Genomic DNA, 21,247 nt, shown 5'->3' with positions numbered 1-21,247 from the left:
AAACGCACTTGAAGTGCCTGCCAATCTGACAGCCTGAGTTTGGTCTCTGGACCATGATAGGAGGCGAGGACCAACTGCTGTCTTGTGATCTCCATATAAAGTAAAGACTTTAAAAAACAAAAGGTAGTTTACACTCGAGGAACAGCGACTGGGATTGTCCCCTGGCTTCCATTCACAGTGCACATATGCGCTATCTGCACACACACATGTTGAGCTTTGGCAAGGTGATATAAGCGTATTAAGCAATTTTTTCGTTAGTGATTGCTAATTTGACAGATCAGTGTCAGGTATGTGATCTTGAATGTTGCTGTGAATTAGGTTAGTGTCTTTATCTTAAAGTGAAGCTTTTGTAAGAGTAACATGGGTTATGTATAAAAAAAACCTTAGTACACTTATTCTTTAGATTCTCCATATGTGAGGAGTGTGTTTGCTGTTAATTGGTATATTCATTACTTCTAGGGTGTGTGTGTGTTGGGGGTGGGCACATCTCTTTATGTATTCCTGGCTAGTCTGGAACTCTCTGTATAGACCAGGCTGTCCTGGGACTCGAAGAGATCCACTTGTCTCTGCCTCCTGAGTTAAACGTTTTTATGCTGCTAGATTAAACATCCTGTATAGATATTGTTGGATTTTGGCAGTCTCACTCAATCTCAGGCTTGCTGGAGCTCACTGTAAACCAGGCTGTTTTAGAACTCCATGTCTGAATCAAGTTCTCCTGTCTCTGATTCCTCAGTACTTGGATTACATGGATAAGTCACCATTGCAGATTTTAGGTTGCCTTGTTTCCTTAGTTTTGATTTATTGCGTGTGCATTTTTGTGTGTGTGTGTGTGAATTTTGGCTCTGATATTGTTCTTGGAACTAGCGTCTAAGCACACATGACTAAAATATTCATGTTTGGCTTATATGAGAATCAAATCCTTGTAAGTTATAATAATAAATTTTGTCTCTAACTTAATACTTTAACAGTGGTGAATCTGATGTTTTTTAGGTTTATTATCTAATGTGTTATTAACGATTCAGTCACCAGATTCAGAATTATGTTAGAAATATTTTAGGGACTTGGTTTTAACTCAGTGGTAGAGATTGTGCTTCATATGAATGAGGCCCTGGGCTTACTCCCCAGCACAGATAAAATAGTTTGGAATATAGCATTGATGTTTTAGAGTAGAATGCACCTGTCAGGCCGTTCAGAGTATCATACAGTCAGCACATGGAGGAGATAGGGAAGCTTAAGAATTATGAGACCTCTTCATTTCCTGTGTTTTGAATTAATGTTGTGGTTTCTTATGGCTCAGTGTAAGTGGTAGAGTGGACTTAATGTTCCCATATGGGGAGAGAAACTACATCCTCAGGAGAAAACCCTGACTGTGCACACTCTTAACCTCTCACTGGAAAGTTTGTAAATGTGAACATTGGGTATTTGTAGTTTTATAAACCTGCTGTGAATAAAGCTTAGTGTTCAATTTGTAGTTCAGCTCTCATTTTTGAACTGAACAGAACATTTAGTTCTGGGATCTTGAAATGTTGGTTGAACGTCACAGATAGTCATTTATTAGTCTACTAAATTCATATGGTTAAGTGATAATGCTGTGAAATGGTTGGTATTTTAAAGTCTGTGTGTGTGTGTGCGTGTGCGTGTGCGTGTGCGTGTGCGTGTGTGTGTGTGTGTGTGTGTGTGTGTGTGTGTGTGTGTTGTTGAGACATGGTCACACTGTGTAATTAGGATTAGCCTGGAACACTATGTAAACAAGGCTGGCCTGGAACTCACGGAGACGCACACACCCTCTACCTACTGAGTTCTGGGATTAGAGATGTGTGCTGCCATGCCTGGCATGATGTCTGTTTTTCTTCTTTTTTTTAAGCCTCAAAAATAAAGGAATTGGAGAATTTTGAAATCACATAACCAGTATCAGGGCAGGAATATGAATGCAGGTTTCTGATTTCAGATCTACCATCTCTTGATACTCTTGCCATTTTGCTTTTTCAAATGGCTTGTAGTTTGCAAACTTTCAAAATAAAAAAAAAAAACCCAGATCTTTAATTTTAGTGAGTGTGTGTGTGGTGGATTTGTTACATTGATTGAGATGAGGTCTTTTCTCTTTTAGACTTAGTTACTATCTTATTTTAATAAGTCTTTCCATTGCTTGTGTATGTGCACCATGCATGTGTCTGGTGCTGCAGAATTCAGAGGGTGTTAGATTCCCTGGAGCTGGATTTACACCTGATCCACCACATGGGTGCTGAGAATTGAACCTGTGACCTGCAAGAGCAACAAATGCTCTTAATACCAAGCTGTTTCTCCAGCCCTGAGAAAGGATCTTTTTATACTGTAGATTAGGCTGGCCTAGAACTCATTATGTATGTAGCACAGGATGGCCTTGAATTCATGGCTGTTATTTTTTCTTAAATATAGTTCACTTATCTTTTAATTTGATAAGTGAGGTTAGTCCTTTGCCTGCTTAGTTTTTCTTTACAAAATTGTTTTATTACTCTACCTTGCACTTCTTTATGTAGGAATAGATACACCATATAGGCATTGGTCATTCTTCAGTCTCAATGTATTACCTCTGCCCTGCATTTGGATCTAATACATGATGTTTAGAGTTTAATTTATTATTGTTGCATGAATTCAGTTGCTTTTTGAGATTTCAATTGAAGTCATTTGCAAGTTCGTCTTGACTGTTAGTTATTTGTTGCTGCACATCTCTTTCCCTAAATTGAGAGAGAGACCTTCAGTTTGTACTGCTACCAGGTCCAAACCTTCTTTCTCCCCAGCATTCATTGTAGGCTTCACAAATCTGTCTGTAACTACTACTTTGTTTTTTATTTTGATCTTTTGTTTGTTGTTTTGAGAAAGGGTCTCATTAAGTATTCCTGGCTGGCCTGAAACTTAACTATATAGACCAGGATGGCTTTGAACTTGTAGAGATATGTCTGCCTCTGCCACTCCAGTGCTTGGCTTAAAGACGTGAACCACCATGCCCATATTGTAGGCACCGATTATGTTTGACTCCAGGGTTTATGTTGTATCTGAAATTAAAAATTGTCATGTTAAAATGAGCAATATATTGGTAGTAGTCTATCTGTAAAAGCAGATACGTATGTTTTCATTCTCTTAAAAAATATTGAGGCTTCCTATCTATTGGAAGTGATACTAAACTGTTGCTATCTTGTGGAAAACTTTTATGCACAGAGAAGAGAATGAATGAAAAATACAAATGTCTTAGTATTTTTATTTAGTTTTTATCTCACCTCCTTAATGATTTTTTTTCTTCAAAAAGCCCATTATCTGTTAAATGGAACTGTTTACATTGGTATCACATCAAGTATTGAATGTTTGAGTTTGACTTCTTTACCATCATCTCAAAGTACTTTTATTTGCTATGTTGATGTATTGTTATAGAAATTATTTATATTGAACGCAGAAGACTGCTTATCACATGCCAGAGAATGTTAACATTGTAGTAGAAACAGCCAGCATCCCTAGAATTAGATGTTAGGATTTCTCTAATCTAGGAAGAAGTCTACATGACTAATTCCGTCTTGTGAAAGATGCTACTTAGCCTGAAAGATCTGCTCCATCTGTTAAAACATCTTCAAGTTCAGAGAAACAGCAGAGAAGGAAGCACAGTGTCAGTGTATGGATGTAGTTATGCGCTGCCATTTTATATAAGACAGCTTTGAAGATATTTAGCATAGGATTTCTTCTTTTTTTAAATCCATAGATAGAGCTTTAGCATCCAGACAGCACAATGCTCTCTGAGGGATTTGAGAGACATTTCGGAGGGGGCAAACTGTTCTCTTTTTAGTATTTGTGCTGAATTGTACCCTACAATAATTTGGTTTGTTAAAATTAATATTGGTAATACTTAACAGGCCTTAGAGAACATTTCTGTTCTAAAATGTGTTATTGATTTAGATTTTAATATATCTAATCATTGTAATGCTAAATTGAATTTTTTAAAGATAAACCAATTTAGTGCACACCTTTAATCCAAGCACTTGGGAGCCAGAGGAGGTGGAGCTCTGAGTTTAAGGCCAGCCTGGTCTATGTAGTGAGTTCGAGGACAGTCAGAGCTACATAGTGAAACCCTGCCTCCAAAATAAATAAAGAAACAAATTAATTAATGTATTTTATCTTCCCAATGATTCTTAAGTATATAGCCATATACTTATTTTTAGGACAGTTACTACTAAGCCCTTTGAAATACAAAGTTGGGGAAAGTTCAGCGGAACCTAGAAGAACCTAATATATGTGATTGAAGTCAGTGATTAACAACTTTTGTTTCTTGTATTCATTGCTGTCTCTCAGTAGGTAGGGCTAAGCTACTTTATGTGTATGAGGACTATGACAGTAACATACTGAAAGTGGCCTCATGGCAGGGCCTGGAGAGATGGCTCTATGGTTAAGAGCACTTAGTTTTCTTGCAGAGAACCCAGTCAGATTCCCAGTACCAATGTGGCTTGCAGCTGCTTGTTTTTCCAGTTTTAGGGGATCTTGATGTCCTCTTCTGGTTTCTGTAGGCACTGCATCTTAGCGTACAAACTCACATTTAGACACACATATTTACACACAAACATTTAAAACACTAAATAAACTGTGCAGTGTTGGCACACACCTTTAATACCTGCACTCAGGAGACAGAGTCAGGCGGATCTTTTTGAGTTTGAGGTCAGTTTGTTCTACAGGGTGAATTCCAGGACAGCAGAGCTGTTATACAGAGAAACTCTGTCTCGAAAAACAACAATAAAAAAACCCTAAATAAAGTACACCCCCTCCACTTTTTTCCCCTATGCCTCACACTCAGATTCTTTGATACTAGATTTGGGATGGAAGACCAAGAATTGCTTTAAGATTTGCTCTCTGTGTTCAGTAAGTACCAAAAACAATGTGAAAAGGTACATTTTTATCTTCATTTAGTACTCTTCATTGCAGTACTGGGAATTGAACTTGCCTTTTATATAAGCTAAGCAAGCTTTCTACCAATGAATTATATACCCATTCTTTCTGCTTCCTTCTTTCTCTTTCTCTCTCTCTCTCTCTCTCTCTCTCTCTCTCTCTCTCTATCTATCTATCTCTATCTCTCTCCCTTCCTTCCTTCTTTCCTTTTTTTTTGTTTTTTGTTTTGTGGACAGGGTTTCTGTGTGTAGCCCTGACTATCCTAGAACTCACTTTATAGACCAGGCTGGCCTCGAACTCAGAGATCCACCTGCCTCTGCCTCCCAAGTGCTGGGATTAAAGGTGTGGGACACCACTGGCCAGCAACTCTTTGTCTTTTCTTTTAAGAAATCATCTTTATTAATTTTAAATGTACCTGTCTGGAGTTTCTTTGTCTAAATGAACAGTTGCACACAATCTTATTCTTTTCCTATGTAATAGTGCTAAATATAAAAAAGGGAAACTACATATTATGAATGTTCTGGCAAGATATGGAATGAACCATGTGGAACATTCAGTTAGATATTTTTGCTTAAAATAACTGAACCATGTCCAATTTAGCAGGTCCATGATTGAGCTCCTGATAGAAATTAACCTGCTCTGCGTCTTCCCCATCCAATGATGATGTCATCATTAGTCTTGTCCAGGTTCCCTATAGATAGATATCCTTTAATCTTTTTCCTATAGTTCATCCAGATGGTTAACAAAAGTCTTTTTTTTGGTTCAATTTTCAGAATTTAGCCAGAATCTCACCATATCATACCTCTTTTGTTACTATTTTAATTAAATCACCATTGTATTTTGCCTAGATCATTCATTATCTTTCTAACTGGTTCTAGTAGCCCATTAATTAGTTTCTAGTAGGTAAGTACTTAACTGCCTAACTAGTCTTCCTTACTCATAAAAATGTGTAGTGTCTATAACAATCAGTCATGCCTTCCTATGATTAAAGTCTCCAAAAAGACTTCTAAGCTACTTAATATAGAGGCTTCGTAGTAACCTGAGCAGCTCCACAACTTCTCCATATCTCATTTTGATGTTGTCTTCTATTACTAGTCCATATGTAGTGGTCCTGTTTGCTATTTGAATATGTTTAAATATGGTCTTGCTTTGTAACCCTAACACTTGGGTGTCTATGTTGAATGCTCTTTCCTAAGATTTCTGCATGTCTCCCTCACTTCCTTTAAGTTTGTTGAAATATCAACAGATTTGCCACTTGTGGCTGACTCTGGAAACCTTATCTAAAATTCACCATTTCCCTTCGCAATATTTTCTTTTATCTTACTCTGTTTACTTTGTGCTTTTTTTCACCCTTTGTTTTGTGCACTGGAATTGAATTGCCTCACGAAACAAGTTTGTCTGCTTTGTAGCTGCCACATTCCCAGTGCTGGATACACTACTTAGCAGGCAGTACGTTTTTTGACTTCATAACCAAAAAGAGCCTTAGAAGTTTGTAATATTTATCTTGAATTCTTTGAGATACATTAATAACAAAAACTAACAAACTCAGTGAATTTTGTAATATTCATGAACGAAATCAGAAAACTCAATTACTTTTATATATTGAGTCTTACTAAAGGTGTTTGAATATATAAATATCAAGTGTTAATTAAATAGTAACATAATAAACTCATCCAAAGTTTAAGAAGTAAACTTATCAATAGTACTTAGAATGAAGAGAGATGATTAATGTATTCAGCTAATGTATACACAGTTGTGGCATAGGAAATATATATTTGTTGTTTGTAGTTTCTAATGAAGACTACTGAATACTTGGGATTTATTGAGATAAAATGGTTATAAGAGAGTCTTGTTCTGTGAGAAGATGAACCTTGGTAGGCTTCTAGATGGCTTCAGAATAAGGAATGATCACTGCAAAAACCACACCTTGATTAGAAGTTGAACTCCCATCCTTGCTTCCTAATTCCTGAAGGATGGGAAAGGGGCTGTAGGTAGTTCATCTTCGATAGCCATAGCCTTGACCTGTAAGATGAATTGCTAAACATTCTTATTAATAAAAAACCTGGAGCCAGATATTGGGGTAAAATCTGAGAGATCAGGAAAGCAGAAAGAAGCCAGCCATGTTCTTACCACTTGGAAATCCTCAGCCAAAGAGACCTACTTCCTGTATAACCACGCCTGTATGCCTTTTTGTTCCGGATCTTACTTTCTCTCTCCGCCCAGCTTCATCACTTTCTATCTGTACAGACTTCTATGGTTAATGCTGGGATTAAAGGCAGGAGTGTGTCACCATGCCTGGCTCTGTTCCCCAGTGTGGCCTTGAACTCAGAGATCCAGGGATCTCTGCTTCCCCAATGCTAGGATTAAAGGCGTGTGCTACCATTGCTTGACTTCTATGTTTAATATAGTGGCTGGCTTTTTCCTCTGATCCTCAGATAAGCTTTATTAGGGTGCATAGTACTTTGGGGGACACAGTATATCACCACATTGACCTGTGAGAAAGCTGCTATTAAAAACCCCTAGATGACAGATGGGCTTGGGTAAGCTCCATGTTGAAAAACCAAGTGTATTGAAAGGATGGGCAAAATGGTGGAGGGCATGGAAGTACTCCTGTTCTTTGTATTTCTTTCAGTTGACAGTTACTAGATTGCATTGTTTATAATAAACCATTAACAGTAATTTTCTGAGTTTTGTGAATTGTTCAGTAAATTACTAAACCAGAGAAGGGAGGTGGTTGTGGAAATTCTGATTTTTGTAGCTAATAATTGGTTGCAGAGAAGTTTGAGTAACCCTATACTTCCCTGTGGTGTCTAAAGTGAGGGCAATCCTGTAGGAGTAAGCCCTACCCCTCTTTTGAATTGGAATATCAATTTTTATAAAAGTTTCCTATACACGAAGATTCCATTCTACACCTTTACACTAAAACTGATGATTTTCACAAAACATTTGTACCATTTTAGTCTTTCTACACTAAACTGTGTTAATAGGTATGTGATGAGGACTGAGCTTTTATACAGTGGAGTCTACCCCTAATTCTGGGTAGTTGTTGAAATTAAATTGTTAGAGAGTTAAAGAAGTTATGTCAGAGAACGTAGGATATATTTTGTGGCAGGAGTGGGAACCACCCCAGAATTAAAGATTATTTCTCACATCATAATGTATAATTACACTACATGCTGTAGATATTAAAGAAAAGGGTAGTTAGAGAAATAGCGTACTACTTTTGCTGATAGGTTGACTCAATGGCCAAGCACATAAAGGCAGGCAAGAGTTGTACCTATTGACTAGAAGTCCAGCCAAGACTTTGTTTGGCACTTAAAAATTTTGTGCCATTATTTTATTTTACTCACCTACTTATTTTGCGTGCCCCACCATATGTGTGGAGGTTAGAGGACAGCATTTTGGAGCTGGATCTTTTACAATGTGTGTTCTGAGAATCAGATTGTCAGTCTTGGCAGAAAGTGCCTTACTGTCTGAGCCATCTTGCCAGACTTGCCATCTTTTTGTTTCAAGACCTATTTTCATTCTCTGTGGGTTACAGTTTGAATTATAAGGCACCTATTGATTTGCACCATATGTATAACATGCTACTGGATTATTAGAAGCTACAGAGGATATATATATATATATATATATATATATATATATATATATATCCATTTATATTAGAAAATTTGAGTTTACTTGTTCCTTTTCATTAAATCTAAAAGAATAGCTTGATGTGGTAGCACATGACTGTCATCAACTCTTGGGAAGATGAAGAGAATTGAGAGCCCAAAAGAACAAATACATGTACACATAAAGCTGTCTTTATATATTTTATGTATGTGATATAGTTGAAATCATGTTGTATGTTTCCTGTGTCAGAGCTTTACTAAGAGGAACTGACAACTGTTTTATGCTCAGTGTGAGGGTAAAATTAGGAGGAAATTATATAGCAAGCCCCCAAATTGATTATTTCTCCCTGGTGACTTAGGATACTTTACTTTTTTACTTATTTGCTAGCAAACCAGCTCTAAATGAGATAAGTCCCTTGGATCATTAAACAGTTGTTTTGCTCGCTTGTTTCTTTCTCATTTAACCACTCTAGAATTATTTGCTCCTGTGGAAGATCTCACCAGCTGCAATGACCAGTCAGTCATTTACTATCATACATAAGCAGCATTCAGAGCACTGCTTAATAAATAGTAAGTGCTGTTAGACAAAAGTATTCTGGAATATATAAACTTTGTATACACTTTATTCAATATTTAAAATTTAGACTGTAGCTATGGGTAGTTGCCTGTCCCCACTCACAATCAGGCAGCACTAACTGGAGTAAGTGAATTCCCCCTCAAAAAATGAAAAAGAAAAACAAAAGGACAAGAAGGTAGGAAAGGAATGTGTTGGGAGTGATGAGGAGGGGGGAATGGGAGATGGGTATAATCAAAATCCATTATGTATATGCATGAAATTGTCATATAATAATAAAATTTAATAAAATTTAGAAACACCAGCACTAAAAATGTAAAAAGGAATGAGCAGAGTAGACTATTAAGATTAAGATGATGGTAGCTATGGAAAAACTGAATAATTTGAAGTGATTGAATATGATGATGAAAACAAAGGAGTTGGGTGGGGCAATAAAAAGGGACCAGTCATCTGTCTTATTTATTACCAGGATATGTTGACATTAACTCTTTAATTTATCAACTAGCTACTGTGTGATTTTTGTGGATGATGATTAGAACAGGAAAACTGGATAAAAAAGGGGGGAGCATTAAGTGAAAATAGTACAGATATAAGAGAATACAAAATGAAATGATTAGGAGGAGTACTTAAAGATGTAAGGTGATAAGGAAGGGGAGGAGGGTCTGTGAATATTATATATAAAACATAATGGTAGAGTGCATGCATCTAGGGATGAATCCTCAGTAGTAGTACCAGAAGAGGAAAGAAGGTGACAGACATCTGTAAGGTTGATTTCTACCTCTATTCCTAGCTTACTATGGATAGCTCCTGTACTTTTCTGTTGTGATAAGACACCATGCACGAGGCACTTTACACAAGAAAGTATTTATTTGGGTGTGTAGTTCCAGAGGGGTAAGAGTCTACAATGGCAGAATAGAGGCATAGCAGTTGGAACTAGAAAGCTAACAGCTTATGTCCTGAACCACAAGCAGGAAGCAGAAGAAGGGAAGAAAGCTCTCCCCCAGTGACACACATCCTCTAACAAGCACCACCAACGGGGATCAAACATTCAAGAGCATGAGACTATGGGTGACATCTCATTCAAACCACCATAGCTCCTGTCTGTATAACTGTCTCTCAGAAGGGCTCAATCTAGGATGATCTCATGGTTTAGAAAAAGCAGTTTATCTTGTAGTGACTCTTGAAGTCCTGATAGGCATGTGAACTGGTCGTTGCATTTTGAGATTTTCTTTTGTGCCTCTTCTAGAGTCAGCACACACCTCCAGAGACTTTTACATTGTAGCTGCTAAGGGCAGTTCTAATTCAGTAAATCACCAACCACCAAGGTACCCTCTAAAGCTTTGGCTGCCATCCTGCATCTTGACTGTGGTAGTTGAGTCAGGAGCAAGAGTGAATGACTTAGAGCTTCCCTGTACCCATTGCCACAGCCTACTCAGAAAGATGAACCCCTGGTTGGTTGGTTTGTTTTTGGTTTTTTGACTCTGATTTTTTTTTTTGTTTGTTTTTGTTTCTAAAAGATGATGTCTTGGTATGTTGCCTAGGCTGGTCCTTAACTTCTGGGTAGGAAGGATCAATCCTCTCTTAAACTTCCCAAGCATTAACAGCTTAAGACAGCAAGCATGGGCTTTGAGCTGTCTCATCCATGTCTGTTCTCCTTTGTGTTACACTGTCTCCCAATAACAGAATGTAAGGAATTCTTTGAGAGGTTGAGGAATGAGGTTGCTATCAGAATTCAGTCTAAACCATATGCAAAGGGGAATGGAGGTCCCTTGAATTTATAGATGTTAAGAGAACTCTGGTTCTTCAGGACGTGGCAGTGCCTTTTACTGCTTTCTGTGGTTTCCCCTCTTCCTGAAACTCCCCTGCCTTTTCTTCTGTTCTCTGCTTGGTTGATTGCTGCCGAGTTTTCCTCAGTCTCACATACTTTCCTACATACTTAGTTGAATTAGTGACTTGAAACAGATATTCATAGCTATTTCCTGTGTGTCTTTAAAATATTTAACCAGAGACTTTTTCCTGATTTATCAAATAGAGAATATTTTGCCTAAATGACTGTTAGAAGAATTCGAGGAAATATGTTAAGCATTTACCACAGTGTCTTATATTTTCTTTATTAAATCTGGTTGTGGATACATGAGTGAGCGGGTGGTGGGGGCTTTAGTAGATGGTTCAGAAGTAATGATCAATAACTTAATGGCCCAGTCTTCAAAGAAAGTGTATGCAATTAAAAGAGCTCACAAGAATCTGGTGGTTGTTACATCTTAGCTTCAGCTGGCTCCTAGAATTCTAGATAGAGATGACTTTAGGGACTGTTACTTGGTGATGATTAGCTGATGTATTCTAACTTTAATAAAGGTTTTTGAGGGAAAGTATAAACAAGTGTGTTAGGAAGTACTATACAGGCAGATTTCTGTTTGTGTTATATGTCTTGTCACAAGAGAGTTTGAGAGAAGTTTTTATTATTTTTATAATTAATAAGAAAATGGGAAAATTACCATTGTGCTTTGTAAGTGGTATACTTTAATTCTGTCTTCTGTTTCAGTCAGACCGTCACCACTGTTTTTCATACTCTGTATACTTGAAAAAGATAAATCTTTTCATTGAGAGCCATATAGGTAGAAAAGTAAGTTTTTATTGTGTTTATAACATTTAATAGGCTGATAATCTAACATATCCATATGTTAAAAGCATGCCACCTTTTAAAAATATTTAATTTTATGTGTATGGTTTGTCTTCATGTATGAGGTTTATAAGTTGGGCCCTAACTAATCAGTTTTTCAGGATTAGTGTAAGACAACTGGAATAAGCCAGTAATAAAATAATAAACTAGAATAAGCTAGAAAGCCATATTATTTTCTGATATAAGAAAAAGACATTTTTAATTTTTTAAATGTTTCAATCACGTTTTCACGCTAATAATCTCTACTTTATATAAGGCTAATGATTCTAAATAAAAATGATTACTATGTTATTTTCCAAAAATATAATCATACTAAGATACTTAATCTTTGAAAGGTTTGTACAAAAATTATATTATTTTTAATTCAATCATAGTAGCTCAAAACTTTAGGCATACTTCAAAGTCCCTTTAAAGGCTTTTTTTAAACAACAGAGAAATGAAGGTTCTCCCAACAACGCTAACTGGCAACCGCACTTTGAAAATTACTATAGTGTAGTATTTCTGTATCATGTATCCTGACAAATGTCTAATCAATCTTGCACTGTTTCCAAGTTAATCTCAAATTAATAACATTGAGGAGACACTAAGCAGCTGTTAGTTATTCAGTGGCTCTCCATTCCTCCATCCCATCCAGATTTACTATGTATAAGTTTGAAGACATTACAAGAAATAAAATTAAGTCTCACTTGAGTCTCATTTTTCCTCAGTGGCTCAAGGAAAAGTATGTCCAAACTGTCAATGTTTTCTACAGTACTGTTGTGTGACAAAACTTTCCCTGGGGAGACACAACACAAATGTTTGCTCATCCCAGATAGGGAGCCTCGGACAGACCAAAGTACAGACAGCACCAAAGTCCATCTTCATTGGGGTTACTTACAGAGTGTGGGTATGGAGTTACCATAGGAGCAGAAAGGACTCCAAGACAGCTGCACCACCAAAGCCCACCGCAGCATGGCAGGCAGTTCACAAGGCGGAGAACCTGCACCGCCTGTAGGCAGCTCAGCAGGTTGGAGAGTGTCCTTTCCGGGGGCACCTCACTGCATAGCTCTGGCTGGACTGGAACTCAGTGATCCTCTACTTCCCAAGCGCTAAGGCTATTTTGGTAGACTTTTATCCACAAGGAAATGGCCACTGACATTTAAATTTACTCATTCTCAAGACCATTCATATATTGACTAATTCAGAACTTCTATTAGAAGATATTTGCCATTCTGGTCCTTTGTAATTTATTCTTGTAATATACTTACGAAACTTTGACAGGAGCATATTTAGCTATATGTAGGGAATAATTTGAAAAGTATATGGACTTTAAATTTTATCTTAAATGTAACATCTTAAAAAAAAAAAAGAGCCAGGCATGGTAGAGCATGCCTTTAATCTCAGCATTTAGGATGCAGAGTGAGGTGGATCTCTGTGTTTGAGGTCAGTCTGATCTACTTAGAGGGTTCCAGGACAGTTAGAGCTACACAATACTGACACTTTGTCTACACAAACAAACAACAAACCGAAAAACAGCTAGGTGTAGTGATGCTTGCCTTCATTCTCAGCACTCAGTAAGTCAGAGGAAGGTGGTTCTTTGGAGTTGGAGGCCAGCTTGGTGTACTAGTGCACTTCAGGCCAGCCAAGGCAGCATAGTGAAACCCTGTCTTAGGGGGATGGGGAGTTCAGTCTATTCTGGGCTATATAGTAAGACCATGTCTCAAAACATACAAATATCCACTCCCTGAACCTCCCATAGATTGAGCATACTTAGGATAATTTCCTTATACTTTACTAATGTGTGTTCAATTATTGTTTAAATAGCTATTCAGATTTCCTGAGTTGTAGAGTATGGAATGTTTTTATGTGTTTTGAGCAAAAACAGTTTTTTTAAAAATTTGGTGACAGTCACATTAAAAATTATTATATATGTTGTTTGTGGGCTTATGTGTACCATGTGCTTGCAGGAGCTCATGGAGGCCAGAGTAGGGTATCAGATTCCCTGAAGCCTGAGTTATATAGGTGGTGTGAGCCACCTGATCATAGGTGTTAGGAAGCAAGTCCAAGTCCTCTGCAAGAGCAGTAAGCACTCAAGCACTGAGCTGTCTCACCTGATGTCAGTCTCTTTGATCACAGAAAACAAATCTTAATGTTACTATAACAACACTGCTTTCGAGAAATACAACAAATGTGAATGAGCTGCAGAATGAGTTCCACTGAAGGAAGTAACCTATTAACACGTATTCAGATTGTAAAAACAACTACATTTATTGTTAAAATTGTCTTAAAATTTCATTAGGACATATTGTACTTTTTGTAGTATAAAAGTAAAAATCAGTTTTTACCAAATGGAAAGGTAAAGTTTTTATAATATTCATACTTTGTAAACACAATAAACATAATTTAAGTTAAAATATAAATTGAAGTTCAGAAGTGTTCTTTGAACGTGTGAATTCTCTGATAAGAAAGAATTAGACTTTGCTGTAATTTATTACAAAGCCGAGTGTGCTCTGTTACTTATGTAAAATAGTGGTCTTTGTTTAGCTTCTTAGAGTGCTGGGAGAATTGTGTAGTTCCATTGATTGGTTCCATGCAATGGAAATCTGACCTTTAGCAGATGTTTGAGAAATTGCCAGCACAGCATGATCAACCAGCTAGACAGTTTCTCCTTGTTTTTTGACAGGCCTTTTATGGTTTAGTAACATGCCAAAAAAATGTTCCAACTCTTTTTCATAATATCTAAAGCTTTGTAAAATATTAACAATATGCTGTAAGATATAGATAAAATGAAACAGCCCCACATAATAGATTAAATCCACTAACTTAAGAAACCATTGTTCAGAATCTACAAAAATACTGTTGAGTGAATAATATTTTGAGATGTTGTGGACTGTGAAATTGTTAGGGTTACATGTATATGTTACATTTACCTTGCACAATGTAGACATTATTTCATGTTTTTCACATTTTAGTGTTAGTTTTAGGTACCTTCATTAGTTGAGCCTTTTAAAAATAGTAACGTTTTGATGGGGATTGATTTTTTTTTTTTCTATAGAGCAGATATTCTGTCTAGAACTTGAATCCACATTAAAACTTGTTCTCTGAAAGACAGCGTTTTTAAGGCCAAGTAATAGGTTCAGCTGTGTAGTTGTGTGAGCTCAGCAAGAACACTGTAAGCTCTGTGTGCTTTTACTCTATCCACTGAGTGCACAGGAAGGGAGAGGAGGAGTGCTTGAACATTTGAGAGCTAAGTGATGAATGGACAGGCCCAGCACTTGCCAAACTGCATCTTTTCCTGCAGGTGTTGGTTTTCCATAGAGCATTGCAATTGCTTTTCATTGTGTTAGATACGGCAACATTTGAGGAATATAGTCTTGTATGTTTTGTTGTATGGGTTTATAGCCATTTTTGTGTCTTTAGGCTTATATACTGAAGTAATTCTTCCAGAGTTTTATAATTTGCAGTGTTGGTATACATATGCATATCACCTTTCAGCACTAAATACTTAAAGACATATTCAATATCAGGAATTACAAGAATATGCTAACTAAAATGGAAAATATTGAACATTATAATACATTTTTGCTAAATAGGCATCAAATAAAAGCTGATAACATGTTGTTTACAAGTGAAAATGAGTATTATATGTTAGATAAATTAAACATAATTACTGTGCTAGTAATTATCTAATTATTAATCTTTTATATTCGTGTTTACGAAAGTTTCATGTAACATTTATGAGGGAGGTTATGTGATTTAGGAAACTTATTTAAAAACATGAATAGGTTTAATTCCCAATACAACAGTACAAATAAAAAGTAGATAATGATACCAGAATTGATGTAAATTGTTTTTTTAAAGTATAATATGTTTAATAGGAAGGCTAGTTTTTTTCTCAAGGTTTTTATTATCTACCAGAGGCTGTTGTTTTGGTTTTGCATTTTTGTTGACATTAAGTTATTCTCTGAAAAACATTCATTCTGAAGTAGTTTTTTGAATTTGAGTACTAATTGTTTTACCTTTTGATTACAAGTATTTGTGATGTTGTAGTTATTCTTTTTGTTCAACTTGTTGCTTGACATTTTTACTGTTTTGTCATTGTAATTTGAAACAGCCATGATAGCAAGATAACCTATATAGGACAATTTATAGATTCATTTTTTTCCCCCCTTCAAGACGGGGTTTCTCCTTGTAGGCATGGCTGTCCTGGAACCTGGAAAACTCTCTGTAGACCAGGATGGACTTAAATTCAGAGATCCACCTACCTTTGCCTCCCAAGTTTTAGAATTAAAAGCATGTACCACCAGGCTCAACAGAGATCCCCCCCCCCCCCCCCAGGGTTTCTCTGTGTAGTTTTGGTGCCTGTCCTAGATCTTGCTCTGTAGACCAGGCTGGCCTCGAACTTGCAGAGATCCTTTTGCCTCTGCCTCCTGAGTGTTGGGATTAAAGGTGTGCGCCACCGCCGCCCAGCCTCGACAGATTTTGAAAGTAAAAAGTAGAAAATGTAAGTATTCATTAAAGAATTTAAAGATAAAAATACGGAATTACAAACATTTTCATGTATCCTTGCAATGGATCACTACTAAGCTATTAAAATGGTTAATTGTAGGGCTGGAGATGACTCAATGGTTTGTTAAGAGCACTGGCTGTCCCTGGAGAGGACCCAGATTTGGTTCCTAGCACCTACCTGCATGGCAGCTCACAGCTGTATATAACTCCAGTTCTAGGAGATCTGCTGGCCTCTTCTGGCCTCTTTGAGTACCAGGCACACGTGTGATGCAATACATACATGCAGGTATAACACCATGGAGATAAAATGAAAAGAATCTTTTTAAATATAAAATAAAATGGTTAGTTGATACAATGGTCATAATGTTTGTAGCATCTAATAGATGCCCTATGAGAAGAAATAGAGCTATTTGAAATTTCCCAAGCCCTAACAATTAGGTGAAAGACACACAACACAAACAGCATTATTATGAACAGGCAGTATTTAAAGAGGTAATTTGTCATATCTTGTTAATACGATAGGATTTCAACAAATTGAGTTTACGGTGTGATTGACTTTTCTTGTTTGCTTGTTTGTTTTCCTTCTTTCTCCCCCCACCCCTTTTTTTTGAGTTGGTTTACTGTGTTGTTAAAGCTGGCCTTGAGCTTCCTGCTCCAGCCCTAAGAAGGTAGAGAATCACAGATGTGTATCACTGTAACTGGCAGTCAACTTGATCTTTATGATTGCTTTTATGAACTTTTATGTCCTGGAATTTGACTTAGGATTTATGGGATATGGAATTCTAGATTGGGGATTAAAAATGAAATTTCCAAAACTATTACCTTCTAGAATTTGATGCTGCTTTTGAAATGTTAGATGGCAAAAATGCCAACATGCTTTCCTGCACCTCCCTAATTCCCCTCTTCCTTTCTTTTCCTCCTCTTCCCTCCCCACTTTCTTCCTTCTCTGAGATATAGCTCAGTGTCAGAACACTTGCCTAAAATTCAAGGCTCTGGGGTCAACCTTCAGGCAAGCACGTTTGCAGTTTTTTTTTCTGTCCACAATTAAGTTTCTAGACCAACATTGATTTTTTTCATATATTGTACTTAACTCTCAAGAATTGCTTTTCAGTGTGCACATTTCTGACTTTTAGTTCTGGAAAGTATTTATTGAATTTGTTCTATGACAACACGCCCCCCCCCCCCCCCATGCCCTTTTCTGAAACTTGTATTGGTTAGTGAACCATACTGAACCATTTAAACTAAATTGTTTTTTTTTTTTCCTCCTAGGTTTTTGTTGTTTGTTTTAGTTACACAGTTTTCAGTTTCCTTTTCTAAAGCTGTTCCTTTTTTCATAATTTCTATCATAATTTAATTTAAAGTCTGTTTTAGTTCATTTTTGATAGTGACTCTTTTCTGTTGTTTTATTTTTTTCTGATCTCACTGACAGTATTGGGTGTTTCTCTTAAAATCTGTTTGATCCAGTCACTCTTTTCTCTATGCTTTCTTCCATGAAATACCTGGTAGTTTTGACTAATTACATTTAGCAGCAAAAAGCACATCATGAGCTACGAGAATGTTGGAAATGATTAGATTATAGTCCTCATCTATTTAGAAGTCAGGCCATTTTCTTGGGAGTTATAGCTGATATCTGTAGTGGCGATTTGTTTTTGTTTTTGTTTTTGTTTGTTTGTTTTTTAATCTTTAAAACACTTCAGATTTCTTAGAGAAATCTACTTTTGTCTTGACAAAAGACTTGGAAATAAGCTGGGCAATGGCGGCACACTCCTTTAATCCTGGCATAGGCAGAGGCAAGTGGATCTCTGTGAATTCAAGGGCAGCTTGGTCTACAAAGTGAGTTCCAAGACAGCCAGGGCTACACAGAGAAACTCTGTCATAAACCCCCCTCCCCAACCTCCCACAAAGACTTGGAAATAGGATTTTGGACCAAAACAAAAGATTTATTTTAATTTTATGCATATGAGTGTTTGCGTAACATATGAATGCAGTGCCTGGTCTACCTCCACCCCCCATTTTGAAAGTTGTAGCCATTTATAAAAGACTGGACATGGAAACAGATGCTAATCCTGGATAGATTGCAGTTTTGAAACTTGTCTAACCCTCCTTTTCAAGAATTATTTTTCCCCAACTTCTTTACTGTTATCCCTATTCTAGAGACCCACTGATAAACTTCTCTAGGGAATAAATCTCTGATAGCAGGATAAGAGTATTAGTCTAGGATGGAAAGACACTGCTTAAACACTGTTGCTTACATAAACTGTAGTCAGTTTTTATATTAGCTATACTTTACCGCAAAGAGTTTTATAACTTTGGGGGGGCATCTCTGTGGTAGATTGTTTATTGGAATTCTTCAATTCTGGGCTTAACTTAACTTCCTTTATTTTACTAAACTACCACTGCCATTGCTATGATTCTACTATGTAGTTATATATATTTATTCATATATTGTATTATATATTTATTATTAATGACTATTAGTATATATCCTATATAATTCCAATATAATATGACTCTAATATCACTCCATTCTGTTCTTTTATCCAGTCTAATTTTTTCACGGAATCTTTATGATCCATCATGTTATATTCACTTCACAGTTTGTTGTGTATCTAAGAATAAGGATAGGACTCTGTGGGATACATTGGAAGGCATTGTGCTTTGCGTTAGTTTTGGTTAAGACTGTTACAGAGGTTTATCCAGCTGTGTGCTGTATTACTAATATGCTTACACCTAGACATTTTACTCCTAAATATATTTTACTCTTTTAATATTTTGTAGATACTAGTTACCTTAATCATCTAAAACAAAGGATTTTAATTGATAATGAAAGTATAACATTGATCCTAGTAAGATAAAATTAGCTCAATATAAACCCTTTCCAAAAGATTTATTTTTTGTGTGTGCACCTGCTTTTCTCTGTGTCTGTCTAGATTCTAGATTCAGTGGTCCTCAACCTTCCTAATGCTGTGGCCTTTCAGTAAAGTTCCTCATGTTGTGGTGACCCCAACCATAAAATTACTTCATCACTAACTGTAATTTTGCTACTGTTAGGATTTGTAATGTAAATATCTGATGCACAATCCCCAAGTGGGCCATGACTCACAGGTTGAAAACGGACTCTAGAAGATGGCATTGGATTCCCTGGAGCTGTGACCTGCCTGATGTGGGTACTCTGAACTGAGCTAGGAACCTCTGCAAGAGCACTAGACACTAACCAGTGAGCCATCTCCTAAGTACTAATGTAATGCCTTAAAAAACAATTTCAAGCTGCCTTGGAAATAATTAAAAAGAAAAGATTTACTTTAATTTTTATGTGTATGAATTTTTTTTTCTGCATCTGTGTCTGTTCACCATGTACATTCAGTGCCAGAAAAGGGCATCAAATCCCGTGGAATTAGAGTTCCAGGCAGTTGCAAGCTACCATATGGGTGCTGAGAACCAAACCTGGGTCCTCTGTAAGAGCAATAAATGCTCTTAACTGCTGAGTCTTTTACAGTCCTGAGTTTTTGGATGTCTGATGTGGTTTGATGGTCATAGGTTGTTATAAGCCCTTCAAACTTGATAGTTCTCTCTCTCTCTCTCTCTCTCTCTCTCTCTCTCTCTCTCTCTCTCTCTCTCACACACACACACACACACACACACACACACACACACACACACTTTCTAAAACCCATTTTGTCTTTGTTTCTAAAAACCAGGTCATATTAGAATTGTTTAATTCCTGTATCAATTGAAACATTAGAAGTACCTAATTCAGGCTTGTGATTATTTTGCCTCTGTAGACAAACACTAATTGAAAAAGTGGCTAGGTATTCTCTTACTGTCTTCTTTTCTCATTTTGAATTCATTTACTTTTTAACTATGTTTCTTCTACCTTTTCCAGTTTTCTACTCAATTCTCCTTGGTGGAGAAGATGGATGCAAAGCAGGCGGTGTGAGTAGTTATTTATTCTCTCTGCATCTGTTAATACTACATCATCTTCCCTCATGGTGATAGTCTTGTTTCTCTTTAATTCATCCTCTTTGATTTATTCAGTGAACGGGTGTATTTGGTTTCTTTTCTTTGATGAAATTGAATTGATTCAAATAAACTAGAATATTTATGTTAGTTTGTAAGCATTGTTATTTATGTTTTCTTCCTTCCATTTTTTTAGTATATGTAATTTTAAAATCTGATATCAGAGGGGGCTGGAGAGATGGCTCAGTGGTTAAGAGCACTGATTGCTCTTCCAGAGGACCTGGGTTCAATTCCCAGCACTCACATGGCAGTTCACAACTGTCTGTAATTCCAGTTCCAGGGGATCGGACACCCATGGCAAAATACCAATGCACATAAAATTTAAAAAATAAAATAAAATAAAAAGACTAGCTTAAAAAAAATCTGATACCAGAAGACTGTACCTTCATTTATTGTAAAGTCTTAGGGATTGAACCCAGGGACTTGAGCATGCCAGGCAGATGTTCTACAAGTGTGCCATATTCCCACCCATGTGCCAACATGTTTTTATTCACCCACTCATCCCTTCATTTTTTTCAGTTCCCTGGCCATTATAAAAATTACTTACAGAGATGAGGCCCTGTATAGTCCAGTGGTGACACGACTTTTACTGTAGAGTTCATACTTCCATAGGGAATTATTCTCCCACTTGTTATTAGGATTATTTACATCTGTATAATTGAAGCATAATTTTTGCATTTTGGTTTCTTAAACATTAATGTCTAATGTTTCCTTTTGAACTTAATCTGTGGCATTATAAAAGTTGATTTCAGCTTGAGTTTTGGCTCTACCATATATTAATTATGTAATACTATTGGACAAATTGCATAACCCTTCTGGTTCTTAGCCTCCAGTTCTGGTACTCAGGCAGAGGAGGTAGATCCCTGTTAGTTTGAGGCGCATCTGGTCTACATATCAAGTCCCAGGCAGCCAGGGCCACATAGTGACACCTTGTTTTACCTCTCCCAATTTTGTTTTTATTTAAATGTG

At 36.7% G+C, this 21,247-nt stretch overlaps 1 protein-coding gene across 5 annotated transcripts in view; it reads left to right on the top strand.

Annotated features, from left to right (window-relative positions):
- The window catches only part of Jmjd1c (jumonji domain containing 1C), a 182,351-nt gene that overhangs the window by 41,850 nt on the left and 119,254 nt on the right, over positions 1–21,247 (top strand). Inside the window, exon 1 of one of the 5 annotated variants that reach the window (XM_052744804.1) lies at positions 20,145–20,194. The exons of the other annotated variants lie outside the window; for them this stretch is intronic. The gene's annotated coding sequence lies outside the window, so the exon portion shown is untranslated. Of the gene's footprint in view, positions 1–20,144; positions 20,195–21,247 lie in introns of those variants that run through there. 5 annotated transcript variants of the gene reach the window in all.

The sequence above is a fragment of the Peromyscus californicus genome, unplaced genomic scaffold (genome assembly GCF_007827085.1).
Source record: "Peromyscus californicus insignis strain IS unplaced genomic scaffold, ASM782708v3 Scaffold_19__1_contigs__length_69161282, whole genome shotgun sequence".
NCBI classification, from domain to species: domain Eukaryota; kingdom Metazoa; phylum Chordata; class Mammalia; order Rodentia; family Cricetidae; genus Peromyscus; species Peromyscus californicus.
The sequence above is the reverse complement of the archived record's forward strand: the minus strand, read 5'-3'. Positions and strand labels throughout refer to the sequence as shown.